The 8,433-nt window shown below is 40.1% G+C and overlaps 1 protein-coding gene across 2 annotated transcripts in view; it reads right to left on the reverse strand.

Annotated features, from left to right (window-relative positions):
* Positions 1–8,433, reverse strand: part of LOC141013822 (teneurin-3) — a 218,128-nt gene that overhangs the window by 207,223 nt on the left and 2,472 nt on the right. For both annotated transcript variants that reach the window (XM_073487698.1, XM_073487696.1), the window contains exons 2-3: positions 5,173–5,199; positions 4,880–4,999 (exon numbers count right to left, since the gene is read on the reverse strand). The gene's annotated coding sequence lies outside the window, so the exon portion shown is untranslated. The remainder of the gene's footprint in view (positions 1–4,879; positions 5,000–5,172; positions 5,200–8,433) is intronic.

The following is an 8,433-nucleotide window of genomic DNA, read 5'->3' on the forward strand; positions in this document are numbered from 1 at the left end:
AACAAAGATAACTTTTTTTTTACTTTCTGCTGATACAACAAGACTTTCCATCAGGTCTTTTCACCTTTATTTGTCTTGGCTATCAGATGCATGGCGTTATAAACAACCCAGAGGAAATAAAGTGTTGCTACTGGAATATTATGCAAGATTACTTTGGAGTAATTCATACAATATCTGTGCATTGCTCATACAATATGATTAACAAACATTTACCCCTACAACTTCTCCATCCCCATTTTAATTTTAAGGGTCCAGTTAGTAGGATTTGGGGGGATTTAGGGGCAGAAATGGAAAATAATATTCATCATTACATTTTTCATTATGTACAATCACCTGAAACTAAGAATCATTGTGTTTTTGACACCTTAGAATGAGTCTTTTATATCTAGGAAGCAGGTCCTCCTCCAAGATGTCTGCCATGTTACAGCGCCATGTTTCTACAGAAGTCCAGAATGGACAAACACTGACTCTAGAGCGCCTTTCACAACCTCACTGCTAGCTGCAACAAATCTGACAACTGGTCCTTTCACCACATTACATTATAGAGCCTGTCCACATCAGAAAAACTGAAAATGAAAGCAGCTTATAAACAGCTACATTTAATTATAATTGTAATTATTATAGCTGCAAAGTAGGAAGTGAGAAGAAGCATAACAAGCGCTGACCAGTAGTGATCCAGTAGACCACTGTTCGTGTCTTGTGTGAAACCAGAAGTCACCGACGAGTTATTTTGATCTACTAACGTAGTGAAACTCTGTCACGCACATAACGCATCGTAAGTTACTGAGGTTAGGTAGGTACAAATGTAACGGAAGTTACAGAAGTAACCTAGTGATTTTAACTCAAACCACAATGTTTTCCTAAACCTAACCAAGTAGTTTTTAGTACATAATCCTGCAAAACCAAACTGCAACCGGACGACGAAGGTCCATGACATGTGTCGCTCTTACGCTGCGGTCATGTTGTTTTGGGAGACGCAGCTTCACTTCTGTTCCATGTTGCCAAAAATCTGTTCAATATCATTTGGATTACAACAAGACAAATAAATTAAATAGAAGGGTTACAACACATTTTGGATGATGTTGGTTTGTTAAAGATTTACTGTAACAACATGAGCACCGGTGTATAAGTCAGCCGCTAGTTACAAGAAACCACTATGCTCCACAACTGCCAGTCAGTTTGCTACGCCTTCACTACAAAGAGGGAGAGTTCACCTACCGCTCAACAAAATCCAGGCTGTTAGCTGTCTTGGCCACACAATGGGGTAAAATGCCCCCCATTGACATCAGGACAGTGGAAACAGTTCACACCTCCCATCACACATTTAATAATCATCTGTTCAGACTGCACCAGGTCTTGCAGCATTCTTGCAATATCAGGTTGTATCCTAATGGTTGAACTCACTTTGAATAAAACATGATTAAATACAAACAAACACTAACATTCAGTAGAAAGAAAAATAAATATATCGGATGATATATCATTACTGGCATCGGCCACAAAAATCTAGTATCACTCATCCTACAATTTCAATCACCTTCTGTGGATTGCAACATGTCAGCAGCTGTCAATCACTCAGCAGATATCGTCCATCAGGTACCATACACAGGGGCGTAGTGGTGTATCCACACATGCATTTCTTAAAATGCCACTGAACTCACCTATACTGACATTGTGTATGCCCTTTGAGGCTGGTATGAAGGACATGACGAAACAACTTGAAAGGACATTGGTGATTGATGAAGTTATTATGGAAAAGCTCTTCTTTGAGCTGCTGTTCTTTAATTTCGATCAATAACACAGGTGAAAGTAATAATACTCTCTCTTCCTGTCATCCATTTTCTCTCCGTCAGATACCCCTGTCAAAATCACGCTAGGACTTCCCATTGTTTAAGGAAAAACCAATGAATAAAATATAAGTGAAAATTGTATTTTTCATATGAATAATGTAAAAGAGGGCATGCTGTTGGCGTCCACGTCTCAAGGTTAGACTATATTGTTAGTGTTCCCGCGTGGCCCGTGCTTTGTTCTTGTTTGGTATGAAATGAGAGGATCTATTTCTATCAAGTTTTCTGTTCTGAGGGACACTTTGCCGTCTCTGCTGGGATGAGTTATTCCAGGAACTTGAAAGACAAATTCCAGACCCAGCATGAGGTATGTAGTGTCAAGGCAGTGCCATATGGTATGACTTGAAAAGCATGCCAAACCTTTTCACCACAGCCTGTTCCCGTCACTGTGTCGCAAGATTTGTTTTTGTGGCATTACTTCCTTTATTTGATAGTAACAGGTGCGGAGAGAGAGAGAGAGAGAGAGAGAGGTATGACACGCAACACAAGGTGGCTGGAATTGAACCGCCGACAACTGCAACCACACAGCAGCACACTGTCACCATTCAGGCTACCAAGGCTACCGCTCCATCTCATGGGGAGAAAATTGAAAGGGATGAGGAAGGACTGATGGAACATTGGGATAGATTTATGCTCTCCAATGATTGAAGATGACACTTAACTGATGACTTCATGCCAAAACTGTTCTCCAAGGGAATTTTAGCTTGATGGGTGACTTCTAATCAAAATCAAAACCATTAATTCTAAAGGTTTACATTCATCATTTGTTCGGTCTTTGATAGGCCGATAATCTCTCCATTGAGCAGCAGGTATGAGTGAGCTGTGTTCGACAGTCGTGCAATTTATTTTGATGAACAGAATCCAGCAGGGAAAACAAGGGGAGGAGCGGAGATGTATGCCGGACTGAAACTGAACTGCCACTGTGTGATGCATGAACGAAAACAAAAACTTATGTGAGCCTGAGAATTTTCTGGGCTTCTGTATTGATTTCTTCTGCTGCTTATTTATAGTATATGGACAAATACAGTGATCAATCATGATACATTTGGGCTACAGTATATTCCATTACAAATGGGTCATCTTCTGTTTCCTGCATTGCTTTTTAGGAAACAAACCCTGAGCTACAAGCCGCCTTCAGAACTGACATTTGTATGTTTTGATGATTTATATCTGTCTGAAGAGAAAAGTTTGAGTTACAGCAGAATTATGTTTTGCTTCTGTTTGCTCTTGCAAGTATTATTTTTTAAATTTCACTGACCTAATTTTAATCTCTGTCAAGGAGGAAATGTTTTTGCCTGATTCTGTTTGTTGGTTGGATTGTCAACAGGATTACACAAAAACTACAAACGGATTTCCATGAAACTTGGATGGAGGACGGGTCTCGACACACAATAGGCCTCATTTACTTTTGGTGCAGCTCCAGATAAAGAGACAGATCCAGGATTTACTTTCTCATTTTGTTCAACATTTCAAGAGTTTCGGGAGTTTTACGACATCTTCGTTAGTTTCTCAGGGAATGACACATTGACCTTAATGAAAAATATCAGACCTGTCGACGTAGCTGGTATATGAGTGAGTGCAGTTTGATGTGGACCCAAATACAAATCTGGATCTAGCTGATTGAAATATGTTTATGTTTTTTCAGCCGCTTTACGTTAATAAATAGGGATAGAAACCTGCAGGTACCACTAATGTGCAGCTGAGATAGTTGGGACTCGCCTTGGCGGAGGTATGCGCTCTGAGTGCCATTTTAGTTATTGTTATTAGTTTTAATATTAGCAGAATTATAATGTGTATCCTATCCTAATTTGAGAGTAATTGGTAATAGACTATATAATAGAGGAGGACGGCTGCCGGACTGTTTGGTAGTTCTGGTCTCAGCCTCGACCGTCTCGTTTGAGGAAGAGTTGCACACTCAGCTGAGATCTTCAGATCTTCTGAAGGACCCAGCCTTTGTGAAGAGCATCCTTTGGTGGATCCAGCCTCTGAATTGAGACACAGCTTGGACTTTCAGCTTTCATCAGCTTTTTGATGTTCCTTCATCAATTCAGTCAGGAACGTCAAACAGTGGCCTTATTATTGTGGTCCTACAGCAAAGGCTCTGCTCTATATGGACACTTCACACAATCCAAGCAGCAAAGCCCTTCTCATTTGAGATGTAGCTCAGTAAAGCGCGCTCACAACTCCCAGATGAACATGCTGGTAAAGAGTTTCTTCCTACATGAAAAATATGCTTCCGCTAAATGTACATGCGTGCAGTGCGTGTTGCTATTTGAGGCGATCAAGGTGCTCTCATTTCCCTGAAACCTGGCCAAATTAATGATCAGTACAGCTCATAAAACCTACTTTGTGTAAACACATTTTCTCGCACTTAGCTGAATATAAAGTATGTGGAGGAGGAAAATGAATGTGACTACTTAATGTATGTGTGACATTAACCATGTCTTCAGTGAAGCCAATATTACACATTAATAATGCAAGACAGTTATTTATGTCCCTAAACATACAGTACTGTCCTCTACCTGCCGTGGAGCGAGACAATAAGAAAACAACACGAGAAATAACTGTGCCCTATAGACCAAATCAACGTATTAAGTATTAAGTATAAAAATTACACATAGTTCACAACTGACATCAACAGCATAAAGGTGTTATTTGTCTGACAGAAACAGAAACCAAATAAAATAACATGCATGATATATTTTTTCAATCAATACCTTTGAAAAAAACATGCATTGGTCCCTGTAGATGCAGTAGCTTGACAGAGAAGCAAATTGAAGGCCCTATGGCATCAACTACAAGCAGCTCTGCAGTAAAGCCATAAAAAAGAAATTCATGCCTTTAACAAACTGAATCTGTGTCAAGAAAACGGAAGAAAAAGGTGAAACTCAAAGAAACAGCCAGAGAAGAGGGCAACTTAGTCAGCTTGCTGACATTTGCCAAGCACAAACACTCTGACCTGAGCCAAAAACAGCGACTAAAAGCACAAGCAGCAGCAACAATTGCTAAAAGCACAAGCAGCAAATACTTACCTTGACTTCCTGGCGTCTCTGCAGTGGATGAACCCCTTAAGAAAAGTCACCACGGTCCCAAGCTGCTTACAGCACAGACAGGCTTCAGCTTCTGCCCTGAAGTGGTCGAGTCTGAGCACTCTGGTGTGAATAATGAGGGCAACCAGTGAATACTGCCAGGTTACAAAGGCCACCCTGCACACCCGTATGAATGATCGGATGTCACTAGTCCAATAAGTGCTGACCAGTCGACCCACTTATTTTAGAGAGTTTATCACTTCTTTAATGGAAAAATGTCAGAAATACCAACTTACCGGAGGGGAAGTGAACTTCTCCACCATCTAAAAAAGGAGAAAAAAGTCAATGTCACTAAATTCATGTAAAGAACACTTCCTCTGATAAGGTAATGGTAATTTTCATTAAAGGTAATAGACCTTCTGACAGCGGACCTTTTGAATTGTCACAGCAGGTTCCTTTAAGTGCCACAGTGAGCCATACCAATGAGCCAGCATGCACAATGGCAGGTGGCTCACCTTAATGAAATGAAATCCATGATGATATTAATTAAACCTGTGCTATTCCTGCAATGGCATTTAACAATGGCTGCTGAAAAATCCAACACCGTAGAGAATTGCATTTGCATTAAACTGCTTTTCATTGTCATAGTATATTTGTACTCCAAGTATAATCTAATCTAATCTGCTCATCTGCTGCTCAGTGCTGCCACTGGTGGCTGGAAACAATGCCTCCAATTAACATAACAGCTATAATGCAGCAGGGATACAACATCCCATTTTTGAAGGCCAACCCGGGATTAAACATCGTCCTGGTTCCCTCGTAAAAAATGTTTGTTTTGTATTTTGGATTATTGTAGAAGATAAGAACTGTGGCAAACACAAGTTTATGATACTTATTATGAAGGAAGTACACGTCACAAACACTAATCATCTTACTGTGCTTTAGTATACATATACACATGTCCCTGACAACCTCTTAACCTCAGTAAATACTAATGTATTTTATGTGGTAGATCAAAACATGAAAATCTCTTATGCTTGTGTTAACCACAGACCAGGTGATGCACTGACATCGAGACGAGGGAACAGGAAGTTAAAAAATGCTAACCCACCCGGGTTTTAGGACTCATTCCTGTAGCACTCTATTAGAAACATTCTGACATTTAGCATGTAGGCTAACACCTAGCATGATAGCTAGCATTAGGCTGCATACATAAATATAAATTTACATGATAACGTGTTTGTAGTGAGTAAGTTTAATGCTTGAAATTGGCCACAGTGATTTAACCCTTGTATGGTGTTCGGGTCTGTGGGACCTGTTTTCATTTTTTAATCAAAAGAAAAATGATACGATTAATTATCTTTTCAAACTCAGACTCATTGGCCTTGGCTCATTTTCTGTGAAGAACTATATCAGAACACATTTTCAATGACCACACACTGTACACCCCCCCTACACATTTACATTACATACAGGATGTTCGGGTCCACTGGACCTCGGGTGCGCGGCTGCGCGCGTTTGTGTGTGTGTGTGTGTGTGTGTGTGTGTACTTCATAAATGTGAAGTAACAAAGGTAAAGGGCAAATATTAACCATATATGCTGTTTTTATTGCTTGCAATTGGGATGAAGAAAACATCTGTTGAGTATTTTTACATAAAATTGTTTGATTGTGTTGAATTAAAAACCCAAAAATGCAGCGGGTCCACCAGACCCACGAACACTGGCTGAATAACAAAAATATGAACACCACACAAGGGTTAAGCCAGTAGTACTTTTTCATGTCAAGGATCACTGACACAAATTACCATGGACCCCTGTCGAGTGGTGAGGATTGTAGTCCTAAAACCCAGGAATCGGTTAGTATTTTTGCACATCCAGTTCCCTCGTCTCAAAGTCAACATAAAATACATCAATAAATGTCTCACAATTTAATTATAAAGCGCTCACGTGTCTGAAAAATGGCAGTTTCTAACAAGTGGTTAAACGGGAATACAGAAGTTGTCAGGGGCATCATACGTCATCACAGCGAACACCGTCTTCACAGGTTGACTTCAGTTGCAAATTATTTTAACACTGTGACGTTTAAGTCATGCGACCGTGATGTAGTCTGTTTTATAGCCTATTATAGATGGGATATATAGTGAAAAATACATTATTCTCATTATAATTGCTAGTAAAAAAGTATATAATGTCATTCCTTTGAGTAACTTTTGTTTGCTAACAAGTGGAGCTGTTACGGTTTCGGCAAAAAGGTGAGGACCCAAATGCAGAAACACGGGAGGCAGACAGGGTTGGGAACAAAAAGCAAGCTTCATTTAATGAAAGCTGAAATCCAGAAATCATATAATCCCAAAAACTAAGAAGAGCAAAAATATCCCAAAACACAAAGTATCAACTGAGAGGGGCAAATACAACTCAGGGAAAAACAATAAAGCAGAAACATAAAGCCAGGAACAAAAAAACATACCACGAGGAGACACTGGAACAGGCTCAGGAAATAACACAGGTGAGTAACACAGGACGAACTGACAAAGACAAGAGGAGCGCAAAGACTATACACACACACACTAACGAGGGGATGAGGTACAGGTGGAGTGAGGCGGGGAAAGGACAGGTGAGGGAAAGGAACAGAAAAACACTGGAAGGAGGGAAATCACACAGAGGGAGGAACTGAAACGCAACACTTGAGGGCACACTATCAAAATAAAACAGGAAATATCAGAACAAACACCAGGATCACGACAGGAGCCTGCCCCTTCAGGTTCTGTTCTAAAACTTACAGACTTTTTGACTAATAAGCCAGCTAGTTCTTACAGGTAATTATATCTGCCATGGAGACAGAGCCCCGTTCATTCCTACGAAAGCCGCTCGGTGGCGCATGAAGCCAAAATGGCTTGTGATAATTGACAGATCAGTTAGAATAAATTCTGCAGTGTACTGTACTTTAGACTCTGCCGTACTCTTTCCCTTTATTTGTCCCCTTTTAATTGAATATGACAACAGTAGATTGGTTACAGATTAACTGCACAGAGCCTGTATTGACATTTCACTGAGAAACTGTATATTTTATCTGTAATGGCCTCAAAAAGTATCAAACTAAAGATGTTTGTATGCTGGAAAAATTGTCACAGTGCTGCTTATTGAGTCTCACAGTCAGACAACAAATACATTGTTCAACCCATTTTTATTATGGATGTAAACATAGCAAGTACAATACAGTTTACAGAGAAAACATTACAGGGTGAGCAGGAACACTTGAGAGAGAAGCAGAAGTCGGATTTCATCTGTCGTCATGTTGACAGATATAAACTGATATTCTGGGATATCATCTCAGATGCATCTACTCTCTTTTTAGATAACAGCTACATGTGTTTCAGTTGTGTTGGTTGCTGAGCAGTAGTTTTAGTCTGAAGTGATGTTAGGCAGCCAACAGGGAATCAACTTTGTACACGACAGAGTCCCCGCTGCTCTGAGGTGGTGTACTGTCCCTTTAACTAAGACCCCGCCCACCGAGCATGTGACCAAACAAGGAAGTTAGAATGTAACGTTTAATGTC

This window comes from Pagrus major, chromosome 18 (assembly GCF_040436345.1).
Source record: "Pagrus major chromosome 18, Pma_NU_1.0".
Lineage (NCBI taxonomy): Eukaryota > Metazoa > Chordata > Actinopteri > Spariformes > Sparidae > Pagrus > Pagrus major.